Source organism: Aythya ferina, assembly GCF_964211825.1.
Source record: "Aythya ferina genome assembly, chromosome: 3".
Classification (NCBI taxonomy): Eukaryota; Metazoa; Chordata; class Aves; order Anseriformes; family Anatidae; genus Aythya; species Aythya ferina.
The window spans coordinates 114,167,786-114,188,268 of record NC_140298.1 but is presented as its reverse complement, the minus strand read 5'-3'; the positions used below and the strand labels follow the sequence as shown (position 1 = coordinate 114,188,268).

The 20,483-nt window shown below is 37.1% G+C and overlaps 1 protein-coding gene across 5 annotated transcripts in view; it reads left to right on the top strand.

The window, feature by feature from the left end:
* The window catches only part of SUPT3H (SPT3 homolog, SAGA and STAGA complex component), a 277,832-nt gene that overhangs the window by 161,817 nt on the left and 95,532 nt on the right, over positions 1-20,483 (top strand). Inside the window, exon 1 of one of the 5 annotated variants that reach the window (XM_084513422.1) lies at positions 4,810-4,830. The exons of the other annotated variants lie outside the window; for them this stretch is intronic. The gene's annotated coding sequence lies outside the window, so the exon portion shown is untranslated. Of the gene's footprint in view, positions 1-4,809; positions 4,831-20,483 lie in introns of those variants that run through there. 5 annotated transcript variants of the gene reach the window in all.

The window sequence follows — 20,483 nt, the reverse complement described above, 5'->3', positions numbered from 1 at the left end:
ACTAAAGGAAGGAGTTAATAATTAAGATGATATCACTACTGTATTTGGTATTTGCTAGAGCCGAGCAGTCAACATAAAGCTGTCTGAAATCAAGACGTTTTTATGCTGTATGCTTTGGGAGTTCTCCATAAGAATACTGGAGGCAAGCTGGAAAAGATGTGTCGTGCCACTGAATATGAAATGACATTAGAAATTTTTTGCCAAGGTGCTTTTTCTTCACAGCATATTCCTTATGTTATTCCTTATTCCTCATGTTATTAAGCATGATGTTCAGGGAAAACATCCCATCTGGATAGCATTACCTGTAGGATGTGCAGCTTGTATGTATCTTCTGGAGGTTAGCGTCTAATGTTAAACAAAGGAAGCTGATTAAAAACATCTGTAAAACATTTTCATAGTTCATATTTTATACAGTGGGTATTGAATTACCTTGCACATGACTGCATGTCTGAACTAAAAATAATAAGGTAAATCTTTTCCTTTTATTAAAATTAGTATAATATTAATTTTATAGTTAAACTACATTTAACTGTTTCCCTACTTGGCACTAGAATTTAATGCTGCTGACATCACTACGTATTTTACATGCCACTGAGAAATAATTGTTCATTTATTGATGCAGTATTCTACAATAAGCACATTTTAGGTGCAGTCAAAATATAAACATTAGATTGAAATACAATTTCTTATGTAAAAGTGTGGCATTTATTAAATGCTAAAGGAGAGGCTTGCCAGCTAAATGTGTAACGTTTCTGACCATTAAATAATATTATGTGAAATAGTTATACAGAATATATAAAATGATTGTAGTACTGCCCACTTAGGTATTATGTTGATTTATGAATTCAGTTAGGGTCCCTAGTAAATACCAAAATTGCTGATTCTAGGTCAGTATTTATTAGGTTGGTAAATTTTATGGAGAGGAAGGATTTGTGCATCCCAGAACTGACAGAGAAAGGTGTTATTTATGTAGTTAGAGTGAGAATGCAATTGTAATTTCACAGCTGAGCTGAAGAAAAAAAAGGTTATATACTTTCCTTCATATTCTAAATTACTTTCTAAAATAGCTTATAAAACCATGTGTATTACAATAGTAAATATTATTTCAAGATCTAAGAGGCTAATGCTCCAGATTTACTGTTCAATGTCACGAGCAAAAACCTCTTACCTTTCCAAGTTTGATACAACATACTGACTCAAAAGCACGTATCAAAACAGAGAGCAACAAACATTATTCTCTGGGAAAATATTTTGAAATTCAGCAAGTGTTTTGAAAATGATTATCATTATTGTTTATTGTAAGTGTTCTGAGATTGTGAAAATGAAGTGTTGCTCATAAATACCACGCAGGCTGAATGGCCAAGGGCAGTTCTCATCTCTAATATGCAGACTCCTACCCAAAGCAGTTTCATCCAGCTTGAGTACTCGGTTTTATGATGTTTTTACCAAAGTTCATAAAAAAATGCAAGTGGAGTGAAAAATGTGGTATGAACATACAGTTATTTTTATTCAATGAGACTGGACCAGCACAAAACCATTTTTTTAGAACAATATAACATTAACAGTTGCCATTTCATCAATTAGTGGCCTTATCCCTACAGAGAAGTGTCTGGTATCTTATCTGTGTGCTGAAAAGGCAATGAGCAGTTTTATCATTGAAAAATTAAAAAGACATGCTGTACCATGGCAGTGAGATTTTTTTTACGGAGTTTATCTTGCTGTGCTGTTGGGAATGTATGTTTCAGCACTGATAATGTAGCACATTAGATGGCTGAGAACAAATAATGCTTTTCCGTAACTCTATCTTAAGACAAAAAGTCTTAAGATCATTTCTTTTGCTCACTGGGAGCTGAATATTTTTGCCTGTGTTACTGAGGTGTTTGGCATTGCCCAGGCTGGTAGCTGGATAGAAGTGAGGCTGCTGCAGTTGCACATCCCCAGGTCCAACCAGGATCAGAGTGAAGGTGGCAGTGGAAAATCCATAGATGTGAGCACATAGATACATGTGTAAGTACGTGTGTGTATGGATATATAAAAGCACTACGGATCACTCCAGCAGCTTGGCTTACACCCTCATGCCACCAGTAACTGGTTGCATGTGCCTCAGCCACCTGGAGACCAGTGCATCCCTGCAGCATCCCACTCACAGACCCTCTTGTCTCGCTGATATCCAGCCCTGATTTATGGCTGCTTCAATGAGTGGTACCCAAAGCCCTTATCCTGCTCAGGGGCAAGTCCAGCTTGGTGTTTGCAGGTGACTACACACTGACATGCACACCGGCACAGAATACACTCACTGTGATCTCATAATTTTGGAAGATTATCGAAGCACTAACAGGAATGTGAGCAGATAATTCTTTTAAAAATACAAAGGGCAAAGTTGTAATCAGATAGTTATTGCACCTTAGAGCTGAAACTGTCCCAGACTCTTGTCCTGTGAAGGTTTAGGGGGAAGGATTTGGGGGGTAGATTGGGAAAAGAAATTTTCAGTAGGTTTGGAACTGTATCAGTTCACCAACTGTGTGTCTCTGCTGTGTAAAAGATACTCCCCCATCACACAGTGAGCTGGATGATTGCTTCAATTGGAGATTTTATGGCCAAAACCAGCAGCCTGAGGCTCCAGTGTCTTTATCACAAACTGCACTATATGAAGTGCAAAGCTGCAAAGTTTACTTGACAGTTTGAAGCCGGAGTAATTTACTTGACCGAGACCTTAATGCAACTACTTATAGTACATCATCATCATTTGAACAGAAGGGATGTGCTTTAAACCAGGAATCTGTGGTGTTTGCCAGACGGGGCTCCAAGCTAAATGCTAAATGAAGAATTGCTGTTACCAAGTTTGCTTACTTTGTAATTGCAAGTGCATTGGGGATACTGGAAGAACTGTTTAAGAATGTTGGAACACCTGCATATGGCGCAGCACCTTTATTTTAACAACCCTATAGGTGCTCGTGCAGCAAATTATCACCCCAATGAATTCCCTTCATTTTGACTTGAGTCTTTGCCAAACAAAAGACTCAGCTGATAGAAAGCTGGCTAAGGCACAATTGGTTTTGGATTATAACTCTGAATTTAACAGCTTGGGTCAATGGATGCCTTTTTTTAAAGATGCCATGGTTACAAACTTGTTAAAAGCTGAATTAATTTGAGATTAAGCAAAAATGTTGTTAATCAAATCTTTTTAAACTGTATTAGGATATGTCCATGATGGTTCTGCTCACTGTCACACTGAAAATTATATTAAAATACTAATGCTTTATTTATGTACATGACTTTCATATAATTCTTGACTTGTGAAGGGGTTATCTTATTTCTTAATTCACAGGGCATTTTTATTTGTTTCTTCCTGAAGTGTGAGCTAGATATATCACAGATAAATTGGACTGAATAATCTAGAGTCATTGCTCAGTATGTTTTTCAAAGAAAACCACACATAAATCACAGCTGCTAATTAAAATGAATAATTTTAATTGAAAATCTAATCTTTGCAGGTGCCAAGAGGCTAAAGATATCACACGTATGCCATGTTTCTACACCACTGTAGCTTGTTTTTTGTAACTTTTTCCTCCTTTGTGAACTTTCCTGTTACGATCTCCCTCCTTCCCAGTATGCCTTTTCATTACTTCTGGCTTCATGGACAGTCTGATCCCTCAAGGTGCTTAACGGAGTGTCAGCTGATGCAAAGACATTGTTCTTATCTCAGCATGCTCTGTTAAGAGATACAATTCTCAGATTTAAAATTCTTAAGGTAAGGGTTTACCACTTTATTTGTCCTTAGAAGATAGATATATCTGTAACAATTGAATTCTCATAAAAGAGCCACCAACAAAACTATTTGAACTATAATGGGAGGGTGGAGACAACTTGCCTGCCTATTGAAGTGCATCTTTCATCATGAGAACAATAGCTGGTTCTTTTCCCTTGTCAACTGACCATCTTTTTTCCCTCCATTAAATAGCTGAGATCTTGAACAATTTTGTCCTTGGCCTTCTGCTGTCTATTCTGATAATCCCTCAGGATACTCAGGATAGGATGACAAATCACAGGGAAAGATGTTCTGATTTTTGTTCCACTGCTGATGAGACAATGCTGTGTCTTGTACGTATGGAGAAAGAATCAATTTCCTGAGTTTTGGGCTTTGTTATTTATCGATTGCATTGATGCTCACAGATTACCCAATGCCTCTGAGCTGCGTTTCTAAGTCTGCAGGGAGGATGCTTTCTACATCTTAAACTATAAGTAAAAATTATATATATTCTACGATTAAACATCCAGGCAGGAGGGGACACCTAATATGTCTCTCCCACCACACTTTTCATATATTCCACTCAGATGGCTGCTCTTGGGGGGGCAGAGAACATAAGAAAAAAAAAAATTATTTCCCTTCTCATTTCATGTGCCCCATGTTACATACAGCTGCTAGGGAAAGCTTTTAGGAGAAACTGTAGGGGAAATTCTGTTTGATTTCCAGCCTAGATGGAAACTTTGTAGACTTCGCTTCTGAATTCCAAACAATTATCCACTGGCATGTGCAAATACAGTTTTTCATAAGGCCAATCAACCACATCTGGTGGCAGATTTTTCTCAGGTATTGCAAAACACTTCTTATGAGAGCAACATTTTATTCTACAAAATAAAGATGCTTATCATTCTTAAAAATGATCAGTTTTAAACATTTACCATAAACACTTTTTTTTTTTTTTCTTAATTCCAGTAAAGTAGTGAGCCATTTCTGCTGCACTTTATCTCAAGTGTTTTAAAGGAAGCGCGCCAAGCCTGCAGACAGACATCCTTACCTCCGTAGCCTGTAATTTTAACAGATGACAGGTAATCCTTTCTGGGCTGTGAATTTGGTGATTCATCATTCACATCTCTGTGTCTAGAGGTGGCAAAGGCCTTGAGGTAATAAAGCTGAAGAAGGCAGTAATTTCTAAGAACCCAAGGAAGATTTTTGAGAACTTTCCAACCCATGTAGATGGATTGAGGGATCCAGGAAATGCACATCTACGGGTGTCATTTATTGTGAGTATAGAATTTGCAGGATGTGCATTTGATGGTGCTTGATGGGAAAAGATGGTGCAGAAGAACATCAGATGTAACTGCGTGTATGTACATCACTGACTGAGTGCCTGTATATGTCATTGCATTAACAGCAAAAAATTAGTTTTTCATTTCTTCCAGGCCTGAGTTTTAAACCTCAGCAGAAAAAAAAAATATATATATATTGCAATACCTTTAATATCTGCATTTTGACTAAGCATACTGTAGGAAAGTTATTTCTTATCTGGAAATAACCTTAGAGAAGTGAATTAATCCATGTTTCCACTGAAATTTAGCAATTATCAGGCCTAAAGCTTATGGTATGTGAATTTTGGAATAATAATTATTGATATATATGTAAATATTGTTAAGGCTTGAAAAGAAATCTGTTCTGGATTTGAATGAGATTAAAACACCTTGAAGTTCTCTTTGAATACAGAAGAGAACCTCACCTGCCACGGGCATCAGTGGTGTGCATAGTTGCCTAGCATACCTCCTGGTTGATAATTCAAGTTTCTGCTTGATTCATACAACGGAATTTAAGGGAGAGAGCTTTTGCTCTCCTAGGTGAGATCACAGTCCAATTCTCCCTTGTTGATTTTCTCCTATGTGATCTATCTCACTTTTTATGAAGATTTCAGTGTCTATTGGCCAATCAGAGTGAGAGGGACCGTGTCCTCAGCCTTCCAGAGCTTGGTTGTTCACATGTGATGTGCTTCCAAACAAAGCAAAACAAAAGTTTGTTTCTTGAAGGAGTCCTTCAAAAAGAGAGTGAAAAGGATTGCCCATGCCCTGATGGTCAGGTTTTTGCCATCAGCAGTGACGGTTGGTTTCATTTGGTGGCAAACTCAGCCTGTGCTTCATTTGGCCCTTGCTGGTTTCTATTTTACTATTTCCCATTTTCATTTTACCTTATGCATGGTTGCGAATCTGCTCCAGTTTGGCAGTTTATGCACTCTCCTAGCAAGGCTCTTGGGCTTTGCACATTACCAGGATATTGTAAGCCCAAAGGTACATAGATAGGTGTGATACCTGTGCTTCTAAGCAGTCCTCCTGTGTGTGTTATTCATGTGCCCTGGAGAGAGCTCTCTCTTGTAGTGAATTCTGGACAGAAGAATCATAAAATCATAGAATCATAAAGGTTGGAAAAGACATCCAAGATCATCTCGTCCCCCTACCACCAATATGACCAAGAAGGTCAAGAATAGAACCAGTAATACTAAAAGACCAGGAAAATGTCCAGACCTCCAAGAAGAATCTGAACAGCTTAAGAGATGGAGGCACTTAAACCCACTCACTGGGTGACTGAAGGAGGTAGGTGTTACTTTGGAGATACGGTTGCTTCTCTGACAGAATCCATTTTCACGTGTGCATCTAGCTCTAAGGTTGGTCTTTTAAAGCTCGAAGTCCACTGAATGATGCGAGAGGTTTTTCTCTCTTTCCTTGTACTTATTCTTTCCACCACTGCGCAAAAGTGGTGTATGTCATTTTTCAGAGTGCCATATTTCACACTTCGGTTTAATTTGGCTGATAATGATTTGTTAAGCAAATGTAAGTATGTAGAGCACATGCTGGCTCTCACACATAAAGCGTGCAGTCACTTCAGCAGCTCTTTTAAAATCCCACTCCTGCCTTATAAAAGCTGCAGGTGCAAAACAGTTTGCCTGTGTACTAGCTCAAACAGAAGATAAAGGTAATATATAACTTTATATTCAGCATAGCTCCTTGGCCATTATAATGTAAGAAGGGGACCAGGTTGGTAGTTTCCATCAGAAATACATATTTCAGTGAATGGCCTTGCTCTTACCCCTTGACCTGTGTAAGAGAAAGGACAACTGATCATGACACACACCAAGCCTGTGACAGCTAGCAAGCATGAGCAATAGAAAACATGGCTCTTCTTTTTACATTTAGAGGGAAAAGCTGTTTTTGAGATTCTTTTGATCTCTGGTCCCCTAACTATAAGGAGATTCTGCTCTCAGAAGTTACATCATTTCTAAATCTTATTATAGAAATGGAGGAGGGGGGGTTCAAGTCAAGGAGAAACACCATATTCTTCTAATTTTCCTCAACCTCCAGTATGTATTTCAAGTTATCTTTCAACAGAATTTTCTTACTTTCTTCAGGCATCCCACAGATTTCTGTTCTTATCCCATTTCCTTTTCATCAGTGAGCTTTCCAGCCTCATCTGCTCTCACGGATTCAATATCATCCCAACACTGGTGTTTTGAATTTTTCTCTTTCCACTCTTAACTAGTCTCTATTTACACATTACTGCATCGCGGCATGTTTCCCTTCTTTATCCACTGAAATTCAGGAAGGACAAAACCAAGCTCCTTACTCTGTGAAAGCTGCTGTGATATTCCCTGTGACCTAGGGCCTTCTGCCTGGCTTTTCTCTGTCTCTTAATTCTAGGCCATGCCTAAGTCTTGACACGTTTTCAATGTGATATTTCAGATAGCTATTCTTCATATCCGTATTACCAAATGTCTGAACTGCTTCCATGTTTGATATCGTAGGAGTCATTCCTATTTATGTTTTCGGTGGTACTTGGCTAGCAGTGTGTTCTCTGCCTCAAGGATGAAGGGCTTTATCACCATCAGTATGGTGATCAAAATCATACTTGCAGTTGTAAACACAAGAGGCAATTTTCTAACCTCTTAAAGAAAATGTTAGAACAGGAAAAAGTGAAAATTTAATTTAAAAACCTACTATTTAAATTTAACAGTTTTTTGTGTTTTTTTTTTTTTGTTCGTTTGTTTTGTTTTGTTTTGTTTTCTTTTAATGGCAGTTCTTCGCTGCAGATTTACCTTTTCAAAAATTATATTATTTTGAGAACTTTAAAATATCCGTAAGTTTTTTGAAATAAGAAACTAATTTTCATTTTGGCTAACCTGGAAATGACCAACTGGATCATTTTTCTCCTTTATTCAAAGAAAAACATATTTTATTTTTTTTTTAATACTAAAATTGGGCACAGAACATGGCAAAACAAAAGATAATTAGAGAAAAATAAGTGAGAAACTGATTTATAGTGAAATTTGCATTTGAAAAGTTAATAGTGCATTTTGAAAGGTAAAGAGTTTCAGAATATTAAAAATATATATTTAAACATGAAAGAAAATTCAAATTAAGCTGTCATATGAGTCCAGTCACACACAGCTGTGCTTTTTTTTTGTATTTTCTTTAAGGAGCAGGGGTAAGGAATTAAGGAATGATTTTGAATAGGGATCATATTTTACTGGCCAGCATTTCTGCTATGGGAAGAGATACATGGAGGAAAGGATTGTACAAAACCTTGAGACTGCAAAACACAGATGACCTTTTGAAAATTAATATCTCGTGTTTTGTGGAAACTGTACTAGCAACTAGAAGAACTATGTTTATACAAAGGTGTGGGATAGAAATGCAGCTGACTAAAATGAGAAATTTCCCACACTTCCTCACCAATGACCTCAACCCTGGCTTAGGCTTGGGCAATAATTAAAGCTGCACTGGTCTTTTCCTGAGCACAGGCTGGCAAGGATGTCAAACTGCAGCAAACCACAGCCAGGGTATTTGGTGAAGTGTGTGGCAGCAAAAGATCAGATGCTGATTTAATGTAGTATGCTAGGTCAGGTTCACGTTGTGGTCCAGAGGTTAGAGGGAAGCGTGCTGCTCATTTTGCCTATAACCGTACTCATTATTTAAGCAGCTACTGGCTGGGAGGTTGGAACACAGGCGAGGAAAGAAAAGAGGGTGGATAAAAATAGAAAGAAGAGCTCTTTTTTTTTCACCAATTCTCCCATTGCAGTGGGTTTTATTTGATAATTTTCCTTTACAGAGAGGTAAATTGTGGGACACATTATTTTTCTTTTTTTAGATGAGGAGAAGGGTGCACCTGAAATTATGGCATATGGTTATAAAATAGCTGTTCCAACACACTGCCACCTACACCAACATTAAAAAAAAAAGTGAACTCTCACTAGAGCAAAATCTATCAGAAACAACACCTGCATAAGATAATTATGCAGAAAATACATACAAAGTGGAAGGCCAGGCCAGGAAATCTTTTCAGTGTTTAGCTCAGCCAAGAGGAAGGGATTTGCTTCCTACTAGGTAAGTGTGGGTTCAAATGCATTGCTCGATTGCAGGAAACTCCTGACATAATGATAGAGCCTGAAAATGAAAGTAATATCTATGGACTTGCTTTTAATACTTGGTATTCTGAAGTCAGAAACACTTCTGTATGCATTGAATGGATAATGAATGCTATTAGTAGAAGATGCTCTTTAATGAGCAAGATGAGGGATTTGCCACTTTTCTTCAAAGATAATATTCCTAATAACATCAGACCCATTGCTTTGGTCTGTAGTTGATGGCATACAACACTACTTCTACTCAATTTAAAAAACAACAAACAACACCTTTCAAAGTTATGAGAAGCTATAAGCAAAATTCCCCTGATCCTTTAAGGATATATTTCCACTGAAACTAAGCTATAGCTTTTCAGACTAGTAGGGATTACTTCATCCTGTGCCTGGTCTTCTGTAAAATTTACGTCAAAGGAATTCACTTTACTGCTCCAACACTCTATCATACTTCGTGTTTGGCCAAATGTCATCCTACACAAAATCATTTAGTCTTCCTTTGAAGATAGATCTGCTGCTTTTGTTGAATACAGTGTTCAGGAGAATAAATATGGATTCGCTAAACACCCTGATGTACATCTTAAGCGAGTATCATGTAGCATAGCTTAATAGATGATGTGTTTCACTGAGACACGGGAAATGTGAATTCTGTTTGTGATTGTCTCTTTGTTCGCATCGGCTGTGGAAGCCTGAACCTCTACAACTGACAGGGCGTGAGAGAAATGGGAGGCACCCAAATGCACAATCTGTGCACTGTGAGATGCACCCCAAATTATCTTTTTATATCTAATTCCTGACATTAAATGTCATTTCACAAAACATCCAAGGCTCATCGACTGACTGAATCTTAAATATGACTGAATTTATTTTTGTTATCATCAGGATAACAAAAGGTGAACAGAGTGATTTAAAGAATTATTTGTAAAGATTGCAATCCTACTGATTAGATTGAAGATAATTGGAGGGAGGCACCTGAAATGTGGATAGCCTCTGAAGACAAGGCTAAAGGTGGATAAAAGTGTTCTCTGGTGGGTACCACTCAGGAGGGAGTCAAGTAGTGAAAGAATGACCAGAATCAGAAAACTGTAATACGTCGTTAGGTAAATGAACTTCTATTTCTGCATCTCATGTTTTAAATTAGAAAAATAAGGATAATGTTACTGTGTTTCCCTGTAAAGTTTTCTGAGATGATTAGAAAAGGGCAGTACAGTATATGCATTGTGTGGTATTGTCTGTTTATTTACAACCTGAAATTTGTCCTGCAGTGGGGAGCCTCAAGCTCGTCATCCTCACCACCGATTTCTCTTCAAGTGTCTGTAAAAAGCAGAAACAGTCTTCATTGCTGCCTCCTCATGAGATAGATGTCCTCTTTCATTCGTTAGCTGATATATCATGGTTTATTACATCTGTAAGATATAAAGGCAAATATATCTAAAGAGAATCTTAAAAAAAGCCAACAATCTTAAGTTTATTAACAATGGTAACTCTGGACTATATATCACTGTTTACATGAGGCCATTAAAAAGGCCCTGATTCTGGAGTCATTCTGTAAAATCTTGTGTTAGGCCTTTAGGATTTAGTTTACAGCGTTCTAAGAAGGCAAATCTTAGCTAGATGAAATTATAAAGTTAACTGTGAGGTATGAGCTCAACCACTCTGCGTTTTATTATTAGCTGCAGTACGTGGCTGAGTACACAGAGCAGAGATACTCACATCTGTAATGAATAACTATTTTTTTCTACACGAAGCTCAAACATATATTAGCACAGCCTATTTATCTGAATGAACCAAAGCTGCAAATAATTAAGGAATCTACTCTGGGAATACTTACACCATCATAGAAGCTGATTTTCATTCAAGTTGTATCAAAAGAAACCCCAGCAACCTCGCTCAACTCGTTTTACACACAAATGCCATTCATCAGCCTAGATTACTTGCTGCAAACGGCCCCATTATTTTTATGTGCTTTTTCATCCTTAGTGAAGGAGTTAGCAAATTTCATCTTGTCCTATGTCTTGTTTGGTGCACAGGGGGGCTGCTGGTGAGAAGACTTTATTTCTTTTACTCCATATTAGCAGTGCTGTTGTGTGCTTACCTCGTGACTGATAGGCAATGGGGAGCTGGTTGCAGCCGAATTTCTGAGCTGAGGGTTGCAGTGGCTCAGCGATCTGGTGAAGTTTGTTGTCTCCACCTGTGTTCTCTGGCTCTTGCAGAAGAGGCCTCAAGGACTGGGTTTCTGCACTTCTGCTTTGTTGACACAATATTTTTGATACCAATTGTACTTTTGGTTTAGCAGAAGATAGGGAACCCTAATCCAAATGGGAGGGAGGGTGACTGTTGTGCTGGAACCTATATAAACAGAAGAAAAGCAATTCTTTTGTCAAAAAAAAATCTGTAAGAATATATGAAATTCAGATGAGAAAGGAGCAGTTCAACCTCTGGACACATCTAATTCAATCCACTCAGCGGGGCGCAGTCACCAGCACTACTAGATCTGCTCATCCATGGCCTTGTCAAGCTCCATGAATTTGGAGGCTTTGGAAGCTCCAAGAATTTGGAAGCTCTTGCTTACCTGCTGCACTGCTGCACTATCTTCCCTGTGAACAAGGCTTTCATAACATCCTACCCGATCACTCCAAACTGCACTTTCTGGCTGTTGCCCCTCATTGTATCATCTGAAACTACCAACAAGAGTTTGGATCCACCATCTTTCTAATTGTCCCTCAAGTAACTGTGGGTAGCAGCCTATTATTACTTTCTCCCTTTAGCTTCCCAAAGTTTATGTAATTTATTTGAATATTAATGCCAGCAGACTTTTGGTTTCATCTACAATTCATCCAGGGCTGAGATGCCCAGTGCTGATGACTGGAGTGCAATAAAATCTTTGAGTTTTACTTCTGTTAAGTACACATAATTTGTTTCCATATCCCTCATTGGAGTTGTCTTACCTTTTGGTCCCATGGTGAAAATCTCAGTTCTTCCATATGCTCAGAGAAAATATTTGCCCTTTTTGGAGCCATGTTTAGATTTTCCATCTCTATTTCATTCTGCACAGAGTATCTACTTTCTTTCTTCATTCTGTTTTATGTCTGAAGACTCTTTTGCTTTGCTTTTTAATTTGACTTGCAAAGTTAATTAAGCTTAACTTTTGGCAGTTCTTTATTCCTATAGTTGTTGACCTCTAATAGTATGGTTTTACTGCATGCTGCAGATCCTGTTCCTCCACAGAAAGCCACTGTTTGAAAAGTGATTTCTTGTGAATGTAAGGATTTACTTTTATAATATTCTAGGTCCAGGTTCTACACAGAAAACTAGTGACTGTGCTGACATTGTTTATGTTAGTGTCTCTTAGTTTTATATTAAAATGACTGATACTATTTGTAAAGCTTTATGGAGGTTTGCAGGTTTTTAGTTTAAATGTTTAGTTGGTTTTTGGTTTAAATGTCACTGAGAGTTATGATTATATATGATATAAGGCTGGTGCACTTACTCTAAATTAGAAAAGAAATATATTGGGCACAGTTTTTATGGTTGCATGTCTGCTAAATCACCTCTGCATTTCAGAGCTCTAGGTATTGGGAAATATTTATAGTTTTTGCTTAGGAGTTTATACCAGGTTAGATATGGAAAAACTCTTAAGTTAAAGCTCAGAAGAGTTTGTCATTGTTGTTGTGCATTATTTTGTAGGTGTTTCCCATTTTGCTAGAGAAGAAAGGTTGGACTTGGTGCTTAGGGACATGGTTTAGTGGGTGACATTGGTAGTAGGGTGATGGTTGGACCAGATGATCTTGGAGGTCAATGAATCTGTGATTCTGTGGTTCCAAGACTCATTAGCAGTGCAGGAAAGCTGCTAATTGGCTAGCTCGACATGAGCCAGCAGTGTGTGCTTGCAGCCCAGAAGGCCAACTGTGTCCTGGCCTACACCGCCAGAGGTGTGTCCAGCAGGTGGAAGGAGGGGATTGTCCCCCTCTGCTCTGCCCTTGTGAGGCCCCACTTGGACCACTGCGTCCAGGTCTGGGGGCCCCAGCACAAGAAGGATGTGGAGCTGTTAGAGCAGGTCCAGAGGAGGGCCACAAAAATGATCAAGGGGCTGTGAAGACAGGCTGAGGGAGCTGGGGATGGGGAGATGTTCAAGACCAGGTTAGACAAGGCCTTGGGCATCCTGATATGGTGGGAAATGTCCCTGCCCATGGCAGAGGGGTTGACACTGGATGGTCTTTAAGGTCCCTTCCAACCTAAACCATTCTATGATTCTGTGAAGACGTTTAGAAGTAGGCCACAGACTAAATGCAGTACTCAGAGGAGACCATAGAAATCTTTGATCTAGAAAATGTTTGCAAACAGTATTTTCAATAGTTTATTTTAGCCCTGTCAAAACCTCTCTGGATCTTTCCTCAAAATCGTCATGGCTTATGCTCACCCCCTTCATGTTACTCATCCTTCAGCCTTGAGAGGTCAGTCCAGTCTCTGGGGGCCTATGAAATGAGTCTCCTTTGCCTCCAGGGTAGCTTCTTCAAAGAATTGCTTTCTCTCATATTCCTGTAGACTTAGGAGGAGCTTTCCTGAACAACTTCAAAGATATTTTCCATTGTTCTTCAAATATCTTGTTATCCGTAAAGTGCAACCATATTTTAGTATATTTTAGTTTTGAGAAGAAAAGAGTATTTCCATGAAAAGTTATTTCAGAGCAGCTCCGTGCAAATCAATATAGCATTAAATTATATAAAGGATCATATCTCAGTGTGGACTCTGGACCAATTGCCAAGTTATCTGTTCCAACATTTTAGAATTCAGCTTATCATTTTATTATAGTTTAAAGACCTCCCTTTTTTTTATTGCCAAAAACATACTTAAGAAATAAAATGCTTTAACTTCTCCAACAGTTGCATTTAATTTGAAGGATCTAGTAAACATTACCGAAGCACAGCTAAGGGAAATCCCTTATGGCTAATAAAAAATTGGTAATAATAGCAGATAAATTTTGGAGTTTTCATAATAGATTATCTAAAAATCTCCAATGCAAAATGTAAAACAAAGTAGGCCCAGACGCTACTGTATAGTTTTTAAGCTATCTTCAGATTCTAGGGAGAATCTGAATAAATGTAATCATTTTCAAACTATTGATGGTCTGGCAGAAATGTTGCTACTTCTTTATCCTATTGTTACCAGTATTGCTGTTAAGAGTTTCAGAGTGCATTTGGTAGGTTTTTGTACATTAGTTAGAAGATCTTCTTACCTCCCAGTAGTTCAATTTTAACCATTTGGACAGTTTCAATCCATTCAAACTGTCTTTTAGCAGGAGAAGTGTAGTAATTTATTCTTACAGGGATGTTGTGACTCCAACACTCCCTTCTCTTCCTGTTGCTTGATCCAATGTAATTAAATAATAGATTTCATTTCATAACTTTGCAGTAGCAATAAAGAGGAAATTATGTTCAGAAAGCATGTTTATTTTTTTTTTCCCCAGCCTTTTCATGGCTTAAAAGTGATTCCTTCTCTTGGTGCAAAAGTAATGTGAAACAGCCTTTTCAAACTTATGTCCTTGGGAGATGAATGTTAATTAAAGAATGAACATTAAATAAGAGTTAGGAAATCAGTGCCATTTTTCAGACACAAATATCTGTTGTTCAGATTTTACATTTGTGCTGCTTTGTGTTGCTTGCTTTTCTTTCTCTGAGCAACAGCTCTCTTCTTTTTTGTTTCTTTCATCTTCCCAAGAGAAATATCTGTTGTGTTCATGTTATCATTTGTACAACTTGGATTTTTAAAGCTTAGAGAATTAGGTCAGAGGTTGGTCTCGATGATCTTGAGGTCTCTTCCAACCTGGAGATTTTGTGATTCTGTGACAATTCATATAAGTAAAAATAATAATAATAATAATAAAAGGAAAATACAGCAAAACAACAAAACAGAACTACAGAAGGAACTTCCTTACCTCTTATTTTTTACATGAAAATAGATCTACCTTGGACTGCGCCTATTGTTTTTATGAATTTCTCTCTATTTTTTTCTTTATCTTGGATTAGATTATTGGGAGAAAGATGCTCTAGATTTAGGATTTCAAAGTTATTTTGAAATGAACTTGAAGGAGATTTATTGAAATGAAAAAGGAAAAAAAATCTTAGAACTTGCTCTTTCTCATAAACATTTTATTATACTTCTGATTATACTGTGTCCCCATTGGCAAATGTTTTTCCCTAAAATTGAAGAACAGGCTAAGACTTTATCTAGTGCCATAATGTGTACTCCAAATATGTTTTGCAGTTGGAAAAGCATTAAAATCAAATGATCTTTTTTTTTTTTTTTTTTTTTTTTTTTTTTTTTCTATTATTGTTTTCCCTTTCTTTTGATATTTTGGGCACATCATGCACGATATAGATTTGTATGTCTGTCAGAATTCTGCAGGCACTATAACTTACCTTAGGCCTAGTAAGACTTGTCCAAAACACTCAAAATCCTGTAAACCAGCAGCCATCACCATGCATTATGTTTCTCACTGCTTATCAGAGCAGTCCTGTAACATTCTGTTGCAGTCACCACTCAAGCTAATAGGCTTTTATTTGGTGGACACATTCATTTGATCAGATGCGAATAAAAATAAGGAGAAAGACCAATATGAATAATTTCAGGTAAAATCTTTTCACCTACAGTCTGCCACCAATAACACAGTTTTTCCAAGTAAGAATGTAACAGCATGTCTCTTCAGGGCTGTGAAAAAATTTAGAGTTTTCTAATAGGAAAAGTTGCCATTTTGCATTTTTTATTGAACCTGAATCCCTTTTTTCCCCCTTCTGTCTGCTAGTCTAGATTTTCCAAACAGTGTCTTATTTATGTGCTTTATGGGATTAATTTTTTAAAGTATGTTTTTGTCCTTCATTTTGAGGTGTTTGAAGAGATTTTTTTTTTCTGACTTTGCTATCGGTTTTGCCAGAGGATCAAGGTCTTGTCATCTCTATATTCAGAGCAGTGATGGGTGCCTAGCTCTTCATAGACTTACTTGCTTTGCAGTTCTTTCATTAGCCTGAGGCTTGTTCTAAGACCACTTTATCTCTGTGCCTGGAATAGGTAAATATATGTCTTATTTTTCCAATGACAAACTGTGAAGCCTGATTCCAATTTGCTGTCATGTGGAAAGGAAGAGTATTTATTTAGTGTCCTGGTGAAACTAATATAAGTCAATGATTATTTTCCTGTGTGAGCAATGTAAGGATGCAATATTTAAACAAATGTTAATCTGCAGCAATGGGAGAAAGAAACCTGTTTATATTAGATGGTCTCTCAATCAACGGGGAACAGTCATTTTCTGCTTGCAGCATTGGAAACTGCATAACAATAATCCTGAATGGTGGTTTGTTTTGGAATTTGAAACCAAAGGACAGGAAGCTGTGGGTATAATGTAAACCTCTGCTGGTTTGCATACTACAGGAGTATTGGAGAAAGAAAAGGAATAGAAATAATTGGTACAGAGGAAATAAGTCTGAGTTGATACACTAAATATCAGAAAACTAATAATTTCTCCAGTTCTTAAGGGTAAATTCTAATTGTTGGTTTGTTTGTTTTCCCCAAAGGAACAGCAAATGAATTTATTGCTAAAAAGACTACACATTCTTATTTTTCAAAAATAACATTTCATAGCAAAAAGGCATTGGAAGATGTAGCTTAAATTGAATTAATACTTAAAATTGAGATTCGCAACTTGGTATAGCTATAGAGATACTTTACTTCTATAAAAATTAAACAACTAGTTCTGAAAGTTTGAATCCAAATGTAGTAAGTTTTATTGCAATTTCCTCAGAAGGACCAGTATTTATTTAGTTTTGATATAGGCAAGTTTGATTCACAGTTGTTTCTCAGCAATGCCTCTGGTTCTGCAGAAGACTATACCATCATTTTCCTTGGATGGTATTTTTCAAGCTGATTTTTTTCTTTCCTATAATTAAAACCAATCAACCAACCAACCAACCAAAAAAACACACTAGATTAATGGTTTCGAAGTCTATTTTCTTTCCTGCTGTTATCAACAACAGTGAGAGAGCATCAGCAGTGGTCATCTCCAGTAGGATACCAAGTTTTGAATTAGCAAAGCCTATGTAGCTGCTGAATAATTTGACCATATTAAAATTGTATTCAATGAGTCTAAATGCTTTTCTGCATTTAGAAACTTTATAGTTTTAATGCTGTTTGTATCATTTCACTTAGTTTGGTCAGTACAGCCTACTATAAAAATCAAGTGTGCAATAGAGCTTCTATTGTTTCGTGGAGGGTAGAAAAATTATAGATATAAAATCCTGGCCCAACATGTTGATTTTGGAGTCAGAATTGAAAGAAAGAAAAATAGGAAAAAGTCATGCCTGAAACTTAAGTTGAAATGTAGTTATTGTTCATAAATGCATTAAATTATTTCCCTGTGTGATAGAAAATGCAACAGCAAGATCTAATTTGAGGAGCTGAGCTTACAGTATTTATGAAACAGAGATTAAATAAAAAATTATAAAAAAAAAAAGAAGACTGCTTTAAAGATCATCTTTTACAAATAGCAGTATTAATTTCACCATTTACTTGGAAATTTCATTTCCATATTCAATCTACTTAATATTAGTCTTATAATCATACAGTCTTTAATAGATTCAAATCTTCACTTTCTGTAGCAGAGCCTAGGCTATTGGACTTTAAAAATAAGTTATCATTCCTCTAATAATTGTACCTGTTTATCTTTTAAACAAAAATGGTTCAGAGTATCAACAAATGGTGCAACAAAGGTGAGCTCCTGCAGCACAGTGTGTTTTCCTGTCTGCTCCATTCCATGGGCAGAGGCTGGGCAGATTTCTAAAAGCTGTGTACATTTTTCTTGTCTCTGTCTTTTATTTTTATGTGCTTAGAAGGATCATATTTGACACATGGAGAACATCAGCTCAAACAACAAGGTACAAAAACAAGGTCCAAACATAAATAAATAAACAAACCTGCAGGAAAACAAAAACAACAACAAAAAATCCAACTTTTTATATAACAAAACACAAGCATGTGGGTTGTCAGTAGAATGAAGACAGATTGTAATGTCAAAATTAAACTAGATGATTAATTTGAACAAATGGGAAGAACAACAAAATACCTTTTCCTTCATCATGCTACTCTTCAGAAGTTTCTGATAGCAGCAGTATGGCTAAGAGGTCCAGGAGTTCACAGGTCCAGGAGTTCACACTGACCAATCTGAAGGCGACTGAGTAAAGGGCTGTTTTCTCCCATGACTGTTAGACTGCCTGACTTTAGATTTATACCTTTCGTTACCTTTAATGTCAAACCAACCATTGTGTATTGGACCTGTAGACAATAGGTCCAACCTGCTTGTTGCTGGAGATCCTTTGGGGATCCTTTGGCATTTCCAGCTCCCAGCTCTTTGGGCTGCCTGAACGCTGCAAGCCAAAAGCCATCGCCACCTGCTAGAAGGTAAGATGAGGCAGATGAGCGTGCTTCAGATATTAAACAATAAACTGATTTTGAAGGAACAAACATAACAAATGGCACACTTGAAAGAAAGTTCTCTGTGAATTTCAGGGAGTGAATGGTCATGGGATATGAACTAACATTTTCTTACCCTCATGATCCATATATACCAAAATTCACTGTGTACTAAGTAAGACAATGGGATTTTTTGAAAATTTTGAGGCTGAAGCCTCAAAATGGGATGCAAAGGTTAATCTGCTTCAGGTCTCCCATTGTCACCTGGTGATGCATTAAATGCTCTTCATTAAAATATACCTAGACCTGAAAACATACCTAAGGATGACAGAATTGATAGTCTTTTCATGTGCAGGTGATGGTTTTATGCTTTAGACAGCTTGAGGTGATTTAGTCATGCTGTTTAACCCTTGAATGGTGATCCTAAATCATTGCCTTGTAGAGTGCTCTAATAGACTCCGTAACGTGATTACCCTCTCAGGATGCGTGAAGTGCAGAAAGCTTGTCCCTACACTGACCTTGGGGAACAGAGTTTGTGTTTTTCCTGTGTATGTCAGGATTAGAGGGTCAGGTGTCAGAGCTAGATGTATGTGAGATGTTATAGGGAAATATTTAAGTGAAAAATTTTAATCATATGTTTAATTACTTTCAAAGAGGTATTGGGACATTTGGCTTAGAATACATTTACAGCACTATACGTAAACTCAGAATTTCTATTGGTATTTTTATAGTTGCATACTTTTGATATAGAAAAGATTAGGGAAAAAAAAAAAAAGGCATTTAAATGCACATTTAATAACAAAACAACCTTCCTGCCTCAGAGAAATTTTCAGCCAGGTGAACTATGTTCTAATTTTCCTCTATAATAAAAACAAAATCATAGCTCTTGAAGCATTATTCTTGGCTCTCAGCAGCTTGAAGGCATGCAAACATTACCATTTCGTCTCCATTCTACAAATTAACTGGAAGGATTATGTCACAATGTAGTGTGTTTGTTTTCCAGCTTTTTGTCTGTTTGTCCATCAAGACGTTTTTGTAGAAGTATCAGTGATTGTTGACTTTGGAGGTAGGGGAAGAAAAAATAATTAGGAGAAAAAGCAGACAGCGCCATTGAAGTAACTGTGCTTCTGTCATAGGAGAATGAATGCTCCTTTCAACAAATCTATAATTTGCAAAAGTTGCAAAAAGAAAATAGCCGTAAGGTGACTGTTAACATACTTCAGTTCATCCTGCCAAGAAAGTTAACTTCATAAAGTCATTAAACCAGTGATTACATTTTAAAATATTATTCCCCTGCCATTTCTTCTTAGACTTTAAAATATAGTTACTGTATATACTACTTTCTTTGTAATGTGAAAAATTGTAAAATACACTTATTTTTCATAAACTCCTAATTATTAACAGAGCTATTTGTGCTCCTATAGTGAAAGTCATTTCAACACTTCCGTTATTTAAACTTCACTTTTAGGGGTTCATAATTTGGCTGTAATAAAAAATAAATTCAGACTCTGGGGTCTGAAATATTGTTTGCTGGTATTGGGAAGTTTAGCTTGCTTTTCTTTAAGAAACTAAGAGATTTGGATTGCTTACTCTTCTTTAAGATAATCCAAAATAAGGTATTTTCTGGACTAAATAATGTTAGTCATTACAGAATTTAGCAAAAGCCACAGAGTGTGGTGGAACTGCTGCTGCCCCATATTCTGGGACTGGTACTCAGTAGAGCTGAGGCTCGAAGAAGGAGACTTGTGGGACCTTCTTGCCATGTCTCCACTGCTGCTGTTCCAGAAGGGTGGCTGTAACAGCATGTGGGGAAAGTTCCCTCAGCCCTGAGAGAATCTTTTGGAGTCCCTG